This window comes from Pongo pygmaeus, chromosome 17 (genome assembly GCF_028885625.2).
Source record: "Pongo pygmaeus isolate AG05252 chromosome 17, NHGRI_mPonPyg2-v2.0_pri, whole genome shotgun sequence".
Taxonomy (NCBI): domain Eukaryota; kingdom Metazoa; phylum Chordata; class Mammalia; order Primates; family Hominidae; genus Pongo; species Pongo pygmaeus.
Window position 1 is genome coordinate 59,315,511 of NC_072390.2, and position 16,187 is coordinate 59,331,697.

The following is a 16,187-nucleotide window of genomic DNA, read 5'->3' on the forward strand; positions in this document are numbered from 1 at the left end:
CAAATGTCTGTCTCTCTCTCTCTCTCTCTTTCTCTCTGTCCTTGCAAGAACTTTTATAAACATATGTATATGAATTTTATGTGTATGTTACAGCTTCAGATGATACACTAAATATCTGGAAGCTGTTGAAAGTGCATAAAACACTTAACCTACATATAAGTGTGTCATGTACTTTGAGGGTTAAAAAATTAATTACACTTTATTCTAAAACAGAGGCATTAGCACATGAAAATATTTCACTAATTGAAGGTATGAGCTTGTGAAATGAATGCATGTTTATGAAAAACAATCTCATTTTATTTACTGGGAGCCTCTGCATGAGGGAAGTCCTCTTGGCCAATCAAATGCATCAACTTCGTGCATAGACAAATAGACAAATATACAACTTGTAGATAGGCCACTATGTTTTTACTCTGTGGTAGACAAATCTATCTGGAAGCATGAAATGACACTAATCCCATACCTGTCATGGTATTCCCTGGGTTTTCTCTCATTGGGTGAAACATATTTTTTAATGATGGGGTACACAAACACCTATGAAGAAGTTGTTTCTGTGTTTGTAGATCATCCTTGGGAATCGCTATATCACAGTATTACACAAATCTACAAATTATTTCCAAGACTTAATTTGCCCGGGGTTATCTTCCTCAATGCTAGAAGTCTCCTGAGCAATTTAGGTCTTATATTACTTTGCAGCAAATATTCCCATTCATTTCAGAGATATTCGTCCCTTCTCAAATTTCCACTCACTCCTACCGATAATCTGCCAAACTCTCTACAGGGTTCCCAGTTTTGAGAACCCAGATAAAGGCCCTTTGCATACCTGCCACTCCCAAAGCCCAGCTAAAGTCCTATCAGTCCCAGGGGATCATTGGTCATCTTTCTCTACAAATGCCTGCAGAATTAGTCACCTGTGCTACTCAGTCTTGCATTTAGTTTTAATGTTGTTTCACTCTTGCATAAGGCCAAAAGTTTTGGCACAGTTTGATGCTAAATTGTCACTTTTTTTTTACATTTTTATTTTATTTCATCAGGTTCATAAGAAAGTGCTGAATGCACAGAAGATAATAAGGCATCTGGACTGGAATGTGTAAAATTACTTAGATTAAGTGAGTAAACCTGTTTAGACCTTTGGAAATTATAGAATCTATATGAACAACACCATATCTTGTTAAAAATACTAATATTAACTAAAGCTAAATTCTGGACAAGCTGCTACTAATAATTAATTCTAATTAATAAATGTCAACAAAGTAGGCTGGGGCACCAAGTGGGCAGTCTGTAACATCTTTGGAATTTAGCAGGCATGGACTCTGCATTGCCCGGATATGGTAGCCACATTGCCCTGAGTCCCTGGGACCCCTCCGGGAGACCTGGCCTCTGGGCTCTGCTGAGCCTGCTCTAGGGAGGACTGTTCTCTTATCTTCAGGCAGGATTTGGCTGTGCATGTCTTCTTTAGCTGTGAATGTTCATTATTTCTATTTGTACCTGAGCCTATATTTATGGATAATCTATTGAAGGAGGAAATATGGCTCAGGTGAGTGGGAATGACAGGGCTATATTTAATGGCTACAGCAAATAACCTTCTAACGGCCGAAAGAGTGTCATATCTCACGGTTATGATGTCTTCAAAAGGTGATATTTCTGGCTGTGTCATCATAGCTGTGAAAAGCATTTTCTCAGCACATAAGAAAAATGGGAAGACCGTGGGGTGATGGAGATGCACTCAAGACAGGCTGGTATTAATCACACGAGCTCAGCCTCAACTTTTGTCTACATTTAAAGAAAGGAATTTGGGGTTGGGGGAGGGGTGGGTAGAAAAGATACAGACTTTCCAGTTTTTGAGATGGGTGTTTTAGAGATATGCGACAGGGGCCTTGTCTTAGGAAAATAGCTTAGGAGAGCTAATTTTCTGTGATGGTTCTCACTCCGCTTCTGCACAGCCCTGTTTTTCCAACTTCTGGTTCCAAGTCTATCACCTTATCCCACCTGCCAACCCTATGAAACTTCCTTATGTCTCCAACCCACTTAAAATATGAACCGAGTTTCTCCCAATATACTTGGAATCATACTGGATGTTATGAGGACACAGGAATTACACGACATAATTCTGACCTTTTGCCTCTGGTGAGACTTCCTCCAGAGACACAAATCACACAGAGGCACATACTTTACTTACACTGTAAACCTCACAAGACAATGCTCACTGCATAATGTCACGATGAATTTATGTTCTCTATTTTTGTGTATAGGGTTGAATCTGAGAGTTGTAGCATAATACTGGGATTACTTAGGACTCCAGATTTGCCCTCCTGCCTCCACCAATGCAGTTACTAAAAATATGTTTTCTTTCTTTCCACCTTGCTACCTTCAAGACCTAACTCACGTCATACCGCTTTCATGAATCTAGTCCATGTTACTATCTGCCTTTTTTTAAAACATTTTTGCTAATAGTGTCTTAGATTTGTCTATTTCCTAATTTTTGACCCATATTTTAGCACCATGTTGGTTACACAAAGGTGTCTTGTTCACTGATTATTTCATGTAGTTTATCACTGAAAACATATAGAAGCAAGGAAATACTATACAGTTGTTTGTTCCTCATGGTGTTTAGCCCAAATTAGATTCAGTTAAACTTTCTTGGATTGTAAATTTTGATTTCCAGTTAATGTCCTAAGTTTCTATCTTTCTTAACCACAATCTGAATTAGCCATCTCATTATAGTAAACATTAATATATCAATATAGACAAAGAAGTTTTATTCTCCCTATTTGCCACAAATAAGGAAACTGAGGCTCAGAATAATATTTTGTGTCCAAAGTCATATATGGTGGCACATAGGAAATTATTCTTTCAGTGCACAGATTTTTCTCATGGAAAATATATAACATTATAAGGGAATAAGGAAGTGAATGTGGATGACCTCATGTAGCTAATTTCTAGACTATAGTACCAATTTGCATGCGTATCACAGAGAAAAGGTCTCAACCACAGGAAAGAGTAAGGCTTAGGACAGTGTCTAGCACATGGAAAGCATTCAAGAAATGTTTTCCGGCTGGGCACAGTGGCTCACGCCTGTAATCCCAGCACTTTGGGAGGCCGAGGCAGGCGGATCACAAGACCATCCTGGTTGACCATTCTGGCCAACATGGAGAAACCCCGTCTCTACTAAAAATACAAAAAAAAAAATTAGCCGGACATGGTGGCAGGTTCCTGTAATCCCAGCTACTTGGGAGGCTGAGGCAGGAGAATCACTTGAAACCCAGAGGCAGAGGTTGCAGTGAACCGAGATCGCGCCATTGCACTCCAGCCTGGTCAAAAAGAGCAAAACTCCATCTCAAAAACAAACAAATAAACAAACAAACAAATGTTTTCCGTTATATGTTACCTATTATTATTATTATTATACATTTATTATATCAGAATCATCTGAGAAGCTTTTTTTTTTCAAAATCCACAAACCTTTCCTTCAAGGGCATAATTGAATAAATCAAAAATAAAGAGAAAGACATAGAAATGTGCAAAAATACTTTGAATTGAGTAAGTCTCCAGATGATTCAGATACATCTCCCTTTTCCTGCCCACCAGTGCCTCCGACACACATATAAACCCTACCATCAAATCAAGAACCCCAAAGAATATGGGTCAGTACAGTTGGCCCTTCATATCCACAGGTTTCACATCCAGCTGCAGATGGAAACTCACAGATACAGAGGTCCCACTGCACTATGCCATTGATTCTGGTGTCTGCTGGGGTTTCTGGAACCAATTCCTTACAAATACAGAGGGCAAACCGTACTCAGTTCTTTAAGTAGAATTTAATCAACAAGCATGATTTGATTCTTTGTTATTATTTTGTTAGTATGATGGTAATAAAAATGACTGGTCTCTTTCCAGTATAAACAAGTTTCTTAGATATGGTTCTGTAATTTTTCTGGCTAGTAGCCACAGTAGTGGCATGACTACAGAGAGACTAGGGCATGCCATATAATAAAGAAGGAATGTTGACACAAAAGAGCACAGCTACCTATGTCATCCACGAAATATGTGATGCACAGGGTGCATGGAAAGTTCGATTGCTGCTTCTTTGGGAAATGTGACAGAATACCTTGTGGTTTTGTTGCTGAGGAGAATTGTGCTTATCCCAAGTAGAGAGCACCAAAGTTTTGGGGGACAAGTCCCCTTATCACGCCTGTGTCTCTGCAAACAAAAGCTTAATAGGAATTAGGACCTCTGTTCCCCAGCTTCAAAAGAGTACCCTTTACCAAACTACACATACAACAACTGAAGAGTTTCCTCTTAAAAGCAATTTGCAACTTGCAAAAGTCATTGTTTAGCTCTTGGATTTCACCAAATCTAAACAAGCTGGAATAACTTGAGTAGAGAGCCTGCTGGAAAATATTACAGGCTATACTCCATGCATACATAAGCCTTAAATCAAAGGCAAGACAGGTAACTTGGTTGTTTGTTTACCAGGGTTTCCAGGAGCACATAGGAACAATATCCCATTTATTGTGCAGCTTTCTTGTTTCAAGCTATGTTTAAATGTTTTTATTCATCTCAGCCCATACTTTTCTGTTAGAGTTTCTGTTTTTAATGAACATTTGGGTACTGAATACAGTGAAATTTTAGCTATTTATGAAAAGATGAAAGGAGTGAAGAGTTCAAGAGAGTTGAATCTTATATATAACTGGGCATTTAAAAATCATTTATTTTTATTTTTGCCACTTTTTTATGAAAATCTTTATTCTTCCCTACCTTTCTAACCTATTGGATAAGTACTTTTTTAAGGATGCAGTCTGGTACAGCAAAGTCATCACAGTTTATTGGGTATGTAGATGTGTATTTCTGGAGAAAAGCACTCAGCTACCATGCTCTACATTCTTGTGTTTACTTTATATGGTTCTTTTCTCAGGCCATGATCTGTCGCTTTCACTAAGTAGCATATCTAACTAACTCATTCCCTTCTGTAACTCTACTCTTATATTTTCCGTGAAATCCAAGCATAACCAGCTATCTGGGGGCTTTCAACTGGCTTCTAAAAAGTCAAGTGCTCAAACTTTCATATAAATATTTGTGCAATCCATTTTGTTACCAAGAACAATTGTTTGCTTCTTTCTGTTTCTGTGTTCTGTGTTCTGACAGTGAGATTAGAGACAGTAAAATTCCAGATAGGTAAGATGTAACCGACCTCTGTAAACTATCTTTTTTTTTTTCATGCACCTACTGACTTAGTTGAATTCTCACAATGACAATAAATAAAGTAATCATCTAATAACAGCTACCATCTATGACACGTCTGCCAATGCCAGCTTTTCAACCTGAATGATTTCAATAGATAGTACTGCTTCTATGGGTAATACACTTTTAAGAGTGGGAACTGAAGTTCTTGGAAATGAAGATATTCATGGAAGATCACAAAGCTTGTTAGGGGCAGAAATGAGATTTGAACCCAAATGTGGCTGTGTCTAACGCCTGTGTTATTTCCATTATACCATGCCACACATAGTAATTGAAAACATTTTAAACTGTGACAAGATTTGGGATTGTATTTTCCAGTTTCTTAGCCAAACCTCTTTTAAATATTATACTTTCAGAATATGCAGTAACTGTTGTATATGGATTTTATTTTTAGTTTATATATAATAACAGTACATATTGATGGAGTACCTGTGAAATCCTAACACATGTATACAATGTGTAATGATCAAATCAGGGTAATTGGGTTATCCATCACCTCAAACATTTGTCATTTCCTTATGCTGGGAAAATTTTGCATGTATTTTTTAAAACTGCCAAGTGAAGCTATTATTCTGAAGCTCGTGAAGAATAATTCTTTATATCAGAAATAGAAGAAATTCTTCATATCAGGAAATAGAACAGAGTAGCACAGGTTACTGAGGAAATTCTGGATTCCCCTCATGGATTTTGCCCTGTGTGTGCGTGTTTTATTTATTTTTTATTGAATTATGAATAGGTAAATGTTTACATGGTTCAAAAAGCAAACAAAAAAATTTGAGAAAATGTACAGAGTTAAAAGTCTCCTTCCCTTCCCTATTTTCTTTTGGCCCCACATCCAACAACCTTCATAGGTCACTGACAAGCTTGTATATCTTTCCAGTATTTGTGTAGGTCGATGTAAGCATTGTGTTTTTGAAAGATAGCATAATATATATCCTTTGTTTACTTCACTAACAATATACCTTGGAGGTTTTTCCGTATCACTAAATAGAGAGGATCCTCATTCTTTTCTATCTGGTTTCAGTGTATTCTATTTTGTGATGATACCATGATTTATTTGAACAGTCTCTCAATGGGACTTTGGGTTGATTCCATTTGTTTATTCCTCTAAACCAAGTCTAAATGAATTACTTTGAACAAAAGTTATTTTGGACTTATGCAAGCCATAGGATCAATTATCACAATAAAACTCTGAGTCAGAAGGACATACATTTGTAATTTTGGATATTTTTCAATTGCCCTCCAAAAGAGTTGTGCCAATTTGCCATGAGTGAGAGTGTCCATTGCCCCACAACATTGCAGTAAAATGGATCAAATGTTTTGATTTTTGCTTATCTGTCAAGTGAAATATAACATCTCAGTAAAATTTAAATTTGTACTTCTCTTATTATGAGGGATACAAATAATATGTTCATATATTTAAGATATTCACATTTCTTTAACTGTGAACTGCCTATTCATTTGCTTTGCCCTTTTTCCTGTCAGGTTATTAGTCTAAGAGGCCACATATTTTTTTCTAACCTGTCATGTGCCTTTTGACTCTGCTTATGGTAGGGCTTTGTTTTGTCTTTATAGGAAGAAATCATTTTTTAGCACAATCATAATTATTTATCCTCTCTGGATTATGAGTTGTGGTTAAATAGACTGTTTTTCACCCATTGGACAAGGTTCTGGATTTGATGATGTCTAAGTTTGTAGCATAGTGTCAAGCACATTAGATAGGACTCAGCAGGCTAGAGTGTTAGGCCTACGTCCACACTTATCACTAGGCAAACTTTGTCAAATGATGTAACTCTAGTGGATATCCAGCTACAGAATCAACCATTATCCATCCTCTTGTTTTCTGGATAGTATAAGAAGTTAGCTCATTAGAGAAACAGAAAAGGCTTCAAAACTAAATAGCCAAATTCATCCTAAATTGAGAATAAATGGTCCCAGGAAATTACATATTAATAAACCTGGGATGCCAAAACAAGACTGGATGGTTTTACCAACAGAAACTTATTTTCTTACAGTTTTAGAGGCTGGTAAATCCAAGATCAGTGTGGTGGTGAATTGGATGTCTGATGAGGGCTCTCATCCTGACTTGCAGGCAGCCAGCTTCTCACTGTGTCCTCATGTGGCAGAAAGAGAGGGAAGAAGACATCTCTGGCTCTTCTTCTTCATATAAGTCCACCAACCCTATCAGATTAGGGCTCCACCATTATGACCTCATGTAACCTCAATTACCTCCTGAAAGCCCTATGCCCAGATATAGTCACAATAGGGATTAGGGCTTCAATGTGGGTATTGGAAGGGAGGGCTTAATTCCATCCATAGCAAACTGGATAAACAAATTAACTAACTTTGCAATGTAGAAGCAAATTCCTTCAAATATAGATCAAACATCAATACAAGAATTAGCATTAGAATGATCACCTCAGAGCAGTAAAGCAAAAGTATCTTGGTTAGAATCCTGAGGTTCTATCTTAACATTTATTTTGTTTTGGTTTGACTTCCTTTTTTACAATGAAGTACAGATGAGGGGAGTGGAGAGTGAAGAATGTGTTCCCCAGAAAAGCATCTTAAGAGAGTCTGAAGCTTGGATGTGAGCAGCCCAAATCAGGCCTGATGCTGTGCACCTGGTCAGCTTTGCGCCAGGGAAAGCTGCTGGCTTATCACCACCTCAGACTTTCTCCCATTCCACAACTTCCAGAAATCTCCGGCTCCAAAAACTCAGTTTTCAATTCATGTGGCAGGCAGAAGAGCCAGACTACAAGTACAGTAAAAATATCATAAGGATTTTTACTGGCAAAATGCAAATATAAAAAAGTAACAACATGCCCTTCATCCACTAATTTTATAATTCTTTTGAGACAAGCGATAAAGTTTTTTTTGCCTGGTTTTATTTCTCTTTCTTTATATACACACATAATGTTTCCCATTGTATTCTTTATGTTTACAGATAGTCTGTTTGCTCCATTACTTTCCTAAATCACATGGAAATCACTTGCAGTGTTTCTAGGGCTAAACGAGAGTAAAAACAGGAAAAAGTGGCAAATTGGACGCCAGGGATGGCCCTTAAGCAGGCTGTTCTCACACGGTAACACGCTCTCTCTTTCTGAGGCCTGGTTAAATCTTGACTGAGCTAATTGGATTATGCAGTGGTCAGTCTGTTAATGAAAGTGCTGCTCATGTATACAGCACTTTAACTTTCAGAGGACTGCAATATTTACAACCTAATTTTATCCTGATAGTAGCTTGAGTTAATTAACTAGGCTAAAACCTTTATCCTTATTTTCTAGATGACATAACTAAGGACCTGAGAAGTCTAGATTTATGGTGTCCAAGCTAAAAGTCTAGTTTATGTCTTGGGTATCCTGACTTAATTGATCAATTTTGGCTTGTGCTACCTGAATTCAGCTTGAAGCTGGCTGAAATGACATGGTTGACCAAACCACTGCCAGTCAGAAACTCAGCCTCAGGCAATTGCTGCTGAAAGGAAAAAGGAGCTTTGGATCTAACTAGACAGCTACACTAGTCAAGTCTGATCAAATTTATTTATTCCCAGAATTATTGGATCAAGGTGGTTCAGACAACTTGTGTCTATACAGAGCAAAAAGATACTGAGGAACTAAATCAGTTACCTATAAATTTCTGACTTGAGGGTCCTAACTGCATTGAATCACTAACATTTGGTTAAGGATTGGCTTCCATTAATAGACATAGGCATTTTCTCCTTGGAAAAAGAAAAGTTCTGTGAATAGTCTTTTAATTAAATAGCCACAATCGTATCATGAATGCCACTAGAGAAGGTAGAGTGAAGGAGTCATGCTAAAGTTGGATCTTAGGGGTGAAAAGTGGGATGATGGACATACACAATAAGTCAGAGAGGCAATAAAATAAAGTGACTGTAACAAGAAAACCATGAAGAAGGCATCAAACCCTACATGGGCTGTAACCATACTTGTAATGATCACTTAGTTGCTCCTTTCAACCGTGAAATGTCAGGCGTGGAATCATAGAATTTCAACCTTTAAAATTCCTGTATGGTTAATATTTTTCTCATGACATTTGTCACATCACATATATTTAAAGAATTTGAAAAGTACAAAGAAGAAAGGAACATTCATCCATATTCCTAACCTTAATTAGACACCTTGGTGTCTTTAGGGTCCTATCCTCCACAAATCAGTTCCCTGATGCTGATACTGGTTCCTCCATGTGTCCCACAGCAGACTCACCCAGGACTGGACTTGAAAACCCAAAAGCCTTCCTCGCTGTCTGCCCTCATCTAACCATTGAAACCTTGTGTTCTGTTCTTTCCCCTCCAGGCTTGGTTTCCAGATTTCCAAGAATACAGCCAGCTACTCTGGTAACCAATCTGTGCCAACGTGTTGATTAATGGATACAAATGTGCAAATCACACCAACCTTTCTTCTCTCCTGGGTGATCTGTATGTTTTAGCTGTGAGATGCCTTCTGGAGCTCTAAGGCTTGTTGCAATGGAAATAGCCATTGTGGAACCCAACTGAGAACTCTTTGGTAGCACCTGCATATCACACTAAATAGGCAACCACTTGTTGCAACTAACACTGAGTCAGCTTCTTTCGCCAGATGGTGAAAGCCATAGATAAAAGAACCCAGAAATCCAACCCAAACTAGTTACTGAAAGGGCCCAGACAAAACTTGGCTCCATAGATGCTCATGAGCTGGGAAATGGCAGGCAAACATGCGGCGAGTTATGGAAGTCATGCAACAGCCCTGGCCTTCTCTGAGCTTCATTTTTTTGTAGAAAGGATATAGTAACAGCTAAATTGGGTCAGATCTGCTGCAGTGGCTGGAATAAAATAACAAAGACAAAAGCTTGCTGTGCAAAGAATTATAGGACACATGAAACCCCATGAGACTATCTATGCTATTATTCACCAAGGCGAGCCTTAGATGTACCCGGAGAGACGTCTGCCTTCACCACAATTCTGGGTTTCAAGATAATGATGTTGGATGTTCCAGCCTCAGAACTGTGGTGAAAACTCCTAACATCATACAAGTGTCTTTGCATATCCCTGGCTATTGGGTTGGTGATAAAATAAAGGGAGCACTCTATACCTGCTCCAGATGGCTTTTGGCTGAGATTCTAACATTATAATAGGATTGGAAATTAACAATGTGCTAGAAATGTTTTGTCTATATTATGTAAACTTTATAACAATGATGAAGGCAGATATGTATTTACAGAAAGAGAAATTGACTCCCCACATTTTTACATAATGGGCTTGTGGTCATACTGTTAGTAAAGGGTCAAAGCTAATATTGACATTTGGGTCTACGTGGCACTGAAGAACGTCTTTTTATTATTATGTCAAGTTATTTCTAAGATGCAAATGAGTCTGTGGAAATTCAAAAGATGCTTTTTTTTTTTTTTGAGACCGAGTCTCACTCTGTCGCCCAGGGTCAAGTGCAGTGGCATGATCTTGGCTGACTGCAACCTCTGCCTCCAGGGTTCAAGCGATCCTCCTGCCTCAGCCTCCCAAGTAGCTGGGATTACAAGCATCCACCACCATGCCCAACTATTGTTTTTGTAATTTTAGTAGAGACGAAGTTTCACCATGTTGGCCAGGCTGGTCTTGATCTCCTGACCTCAGGTGATCCACCCGCCTCGGCCTCCCAAAGTGCTGGGATTGCAGGCGTGAGCCACCACACCTGGCCAAAAATGCTTTTCTTTCAGTTAGTCTCCGTAAAGTTTGTATGATACTCACCCAAAGATTAAAGGCAATACACAGATGGAATGGCAATTCATCATAACTTCCAATTGTTTAATTCACCTTCAGATTTCCACCCGATAACTTCCTTTATTCCTTAAAATACCTGTGAGCTTAAAACACAAAATGTAAATGGTAGAAGAGGTTCAGCACAAATCCATTTTCCCCATCACTTTCAAAGACTACTTAACCTCCACCTAAGACCTTCTGAGTTTGTTAAATGATAAAGCCAAGTCAGTCAGGGGTCTCCAGAGGCCTTTTTGCCCTGTTCAGGACTATAGTTAGATGACTTCCAATTATTTTCCCCTTCCTAAGGATTCACAAAGATCAGTGTGTTACCTGAATGATGAGGCCAGATATTCTGAATTCAGATTTAGCATTTCCCAGTTTCACCCCTTCCCTCTCCATCTCAAAGTTGTTTTTTTCCAAGGAGTCTGTTACTTCCCTAGTAACCAGAGTAGGACAGGGCAGGTGCCACTCCCACTGTAGGGTACATGCAATGAGAGGAAGAAATTAACACCCTTACATATATACAGGGCAGTCCATTAATAGTCTAAGATGAATTAATTAAGGTAATTACTAGTTTTCTCCTAAAAAGCAGAACACTTTAAACTCAGGGGGAAAAAACCAGAAAGTAGAAAAATATTATCTGAAGAAAGAGGCTATTTAAAAGCATGGAGCCTTGGAAAGTGCTGTAACTCCTGGCAGATCTTGGAGGGCTCAGGAGTGGATCTCATGTTGCCTGAAAAAAAACAATTTAACCTGGTTTTGCCTGGAACGCTGAAGATTAACTCGTGATTTGCACATAGAATAATCAATGAAAAAGTTTTCAGCTATTGATGATCTTTGCTCTAGAACTAAAACTTTACTGTAGAACAAAAACTAAAATCGGTGTTCCCTATTTGCCAATTTTACACCCTTTGAGATGTTAACCATAAATGTGTAAGCTTCAGATTTTCATTTCAGGTACAAACTAATATTTTAACAGGAAACCTCTGGTAACAATATCATAACACAATAAAATCAGTCTATGGATAGTCATTTCACTTAATGAGGCAGATAAGTTTGGCTAGGAAGGGCCATATAGTAATATAAATTCTTCTTAAGAACCAATCAAAAGTATGTAATGTGTATTGACTTTGGAATTCAAGCACAATGAAACCTTACTTACTCTGCATAATGTGGTCATTATTACTACACTATTAGTTTATTGAGCCACAGGAATATTAACATGATATCCTGTTGAAGAGACTTGATTAGTTAGGAATAGGTCAGAGAGTGAAAGTAAGTGAAGAAAATTCTAACCTAACAGTTAGAAACTACAAGAGAGTTGATTTTTTATGTAAAATACAGGTAGATGATCCTGGACTGACATAGTACTCTGAGATATCATGCTCCTTTAGTGCATAGTCTCAATCTCTTGGTCCAAGTGGCAGCAGCTGCATTCTAGGTACTGTGTTAGTATGGAGAAAAGAAATGTCAGGAAAGGCGTTTCCTGAAATTGTATGTACCACTTTTACTATCATGACATTGGCCGAAATCATTCGGCCATGCCTTGGTGCAGAGGAGGCTGGAAGTGTAATCTTTATTCCCCGTATTCATAAAAAATGTGGAAATTCTATTATTTTGGGGGAAGAATGAGTGAATTGATATCATGTTATTTACCACAAGCTCTATTAAGAATTAGGCAAAAACTGGAAGAGAAGCCATCAGAGCTCAATGTATGCATGTGGATGAGTGAGAAGGTGTGTGTTTTGTTTGTATTTTTCATAGCATCTATAACAGACATCTCCTTGCTGATGGGTTTCTACTCAGAGACAAGACATGCATGTGGGGAAAGATATCGAGAGATACAGGTGGGAAACCAGAAGAGCCAATGAGTGATAGAAATGGGATGTGCAGTGGTTCTTCAGAGGATACAGGTTTTACTATAGTCTTCAGTAGTAGGCTTCTGGGAGGAGTTGAGGGTTGAGGAAGGTCCTTGAAAATGCTGACATTCATAAGTAGGCAGACAAGAGGAAGAGAAGACCAGGGAAGGGACATAGAATATTAAGCAATGGCATAAAACGGAGAGTAAGTCTAATCGGGCTCCAATATCCCTGCCGCACAGTGTAAGACAAACATTTTTCATTTTTAGTTTCTGTCATTTCAAATATTTATTTGATACAAATATTTCCTTTCTTTTCTTTCTTTTTTTGTTTTTTAGATAGAATCTTGCTCTGTTGCCAGGCTGGAGTGCAGTGGCACAATCTCATCTTATTACAACTTCCGCCTCCCGGGTTCAAGTGATTCTTCTGCCTCAGCCTCCTGAGTAGCTGGGACTACAGGCACACACCACTATGCCCAGCTAATTTTTACATTTTTAGTAGAGATGGAGTTTCACCATGTTGGCCAGGATGGTCTCAATCTCTTGACCTCGTGATCCTCCCGCCTCAGCCTCCCAAAGTACTGGGATTACAGGCGTGAGCCACCATGCCCAGTTACAAATACTTCTTTAATGCCCAGTCTGCATCTAATACCTAAGAGTCATGCACCTAAGAGCCATGACTCCATTCAGAATCTTTTCCTTGAGAACCACGTATATTATTCAAATAAATATTTTAGGGAAATATATAAAATTATATAAGGCTTAGTTTACAAAATCAGGTGAAATAATGGTAGAAAAGAGCTGAGACATGTAGACCAAACAGAATCAACATCAATAATTAATCTGAATTAACCAGGTAATAGAAAGGAGAGGATTATAAGGTTAAAAATAAAAGACAAAAATCTGATGAACTTAAATAATCATCTCCTCTTGTTTTTGTTTATGAAGTGTGAGAGAAGGGTTTCTTCTTTTCTTCCTTCCTTCTTTTCTTTTTTTTCTTTCTCAACGTAGACATTCCAATTAGACTATAAGCTTGAGGAATGCCAGGACTATATCTGTCTTCATTGCCGCTCTACTTCCAGTGCCTAGCAAATTGAAAATGCAAAAATATTTGCTGAATCGAATTGAAATCTTAATCACAAATATGTACATGTGTGCATTTAAGAATATTATTTGTGTAACACATATAAATGCAAACCCAAACATATATAATTAAAAATAGGCTCATAAACAAATTTTATTGCAGAACACCAAATTTTAAAACTTTTTGTGCTTATTTAAACAATGACTGGAAGTAGCTCAGAAATGTTTGCCTGTATGCAGGTCAATGATAAGAACACAATAGTTGTATTTTACTGGTAAAGTCATTTTAAACTTGTGAATCATGGACCTACATATGAGTGTTTAAGAAACTATTTAACCTTTTACAGAATACTGTCTTTGGGTTTATTAATTTATTGTATCTTTATTGTCTTTTTAATTCATTTCTGCTATTATTTAAAATATTTACTATTTCCTTTCTTCTGCTTGTATAGATTTATTTTGCTGTTCTTTTTCCTAACTTCTGTAAACTGATAATGAGATCATTGATTGATTTATTTTTTAGCTTCTACAATTTTCCATTATATATGTTAGGGCTACAAGTTTTATTCAAATCATGACTTTAGCTGCATTACAAAAGTTTCATTATATTGTATTTTAGTTATCATTTAGTTATAATCTATCATCGTGATTTTTATTGTGATTTCTTCTTTGACTCATGAACTATTTAGAAGTACATTGCTTAATTCCAGATAGGGATTTTATGATTTTAATGGATTACCTCTTTGATATTAATTTATAGCTAATGCCATTTTTTAATTTTAATTTTTGTGGGTACATAGTAGGTACATTTAATTTTATTTATTTATTCTTTTTGTTGTTGTTGTAAAAGCAGGGTCTCCCTATGTTGCCAAGGCTGGTCTTGAATTCCTGGGCTCAAGCGATCTTCTTATTTCAGCCTCCCAAAATGCTGGGATTACAGGTGTGAGCCACCATGCCCAGCCAGTTAATTTTATTTTGATCAGAGATCATTCTGTGGCTTTTAAAATGTTTTAATCCTTTGAAATACGTTAAATCATGCTTTATAATTCATGAGCCATGCACATCTTTTCAGTCTTTCCATTTGTCTATGCTTGGGGCTGGATATATTTTATTGCCCTAACTGCCAGTTTACCAGTCCTCTCTTTCATTGTATTTAATCTGCCAATAAACCCATTTATAAAACTCTTACTTTCTGTCACTGAGTTTTTTCTTCTAGAATTTCTATTTCTTTTCTTTTTAATAAGAGGTATGCATCTGGTTAACTTTTGCAACTTCTCTTTTTCTAAATATGTAAATAGCAGTTATTTTACAATCCATAACTGATAACTCCAAAATCTGGATAACATTTTACTGCTTTATTCTTTTTTCTTTTATTCATCTTTTTAAATGTTTAGTAACTTTTTAAGTTTTTTAGTTTGACACAGAATAGATGTACATCTTTTCAGAGTATATGTGATAATTTAGTATATTCAAATATATGTCTTTTCTTTATGCATATTATTCTCTTTTAGCTACTTTAAAATGTACAATAGATTGTTGTAAACTATAATCACTGTACTGACCTATTGAACACTAGGTCTTTTTTCTTTTATCTAACTGTGTATTTGTACATATTAATAAACCTCTTTTCGTTCCTCTCCAATGAGTCCTAACCTTGGGGAACTCGTAATGCCTAGTACTATTGATTGAATGCTAGATATTATGTACAAAAATTACAGAAGTTCTGGTCAATGTCACATTCCTCTGGAAAAAATGTATTTTTGATCTTTATGAGCAGTTTACCTTAATTTAGTCAGATATTGAACTGATTTGGAGCTGGACTTCTATCACTCTAAGGCCTATTCCATTTTGATCAGAGATCATTGTGTTTCTAGGTTACCCTTACCTTTAAGAAGAAGGCTTCAGGAATTTTAGATGAAAGCCTGGGAATACTTATCAGAACTCCTCTTTCTTGGTGGAGCCTGAACTATAAATTTTTTTTCACATATTTTGTCTGCAAAAAAACTCTGTTTAGATTTTTAGCCTGTTAGTGTGTTTTCTCTTTGACCTCTCAATCTCCTGTTTGGGAACCATCACACTCCTCACTAGGAAAAACGGTATAAGAGTTTAATTATTTGTGTTTTTCTTCTCAGTGTCTTTGGCCCTTCACGTCCTAGCTGCCTTGGAAGCCCTAAACTGCATTTTTTTTCTTCTCAGTTTCTGATATTGTCAGACTCTGCTCAGCTCTTCTACCTTTTTGCTTCTACTTTCTACTTG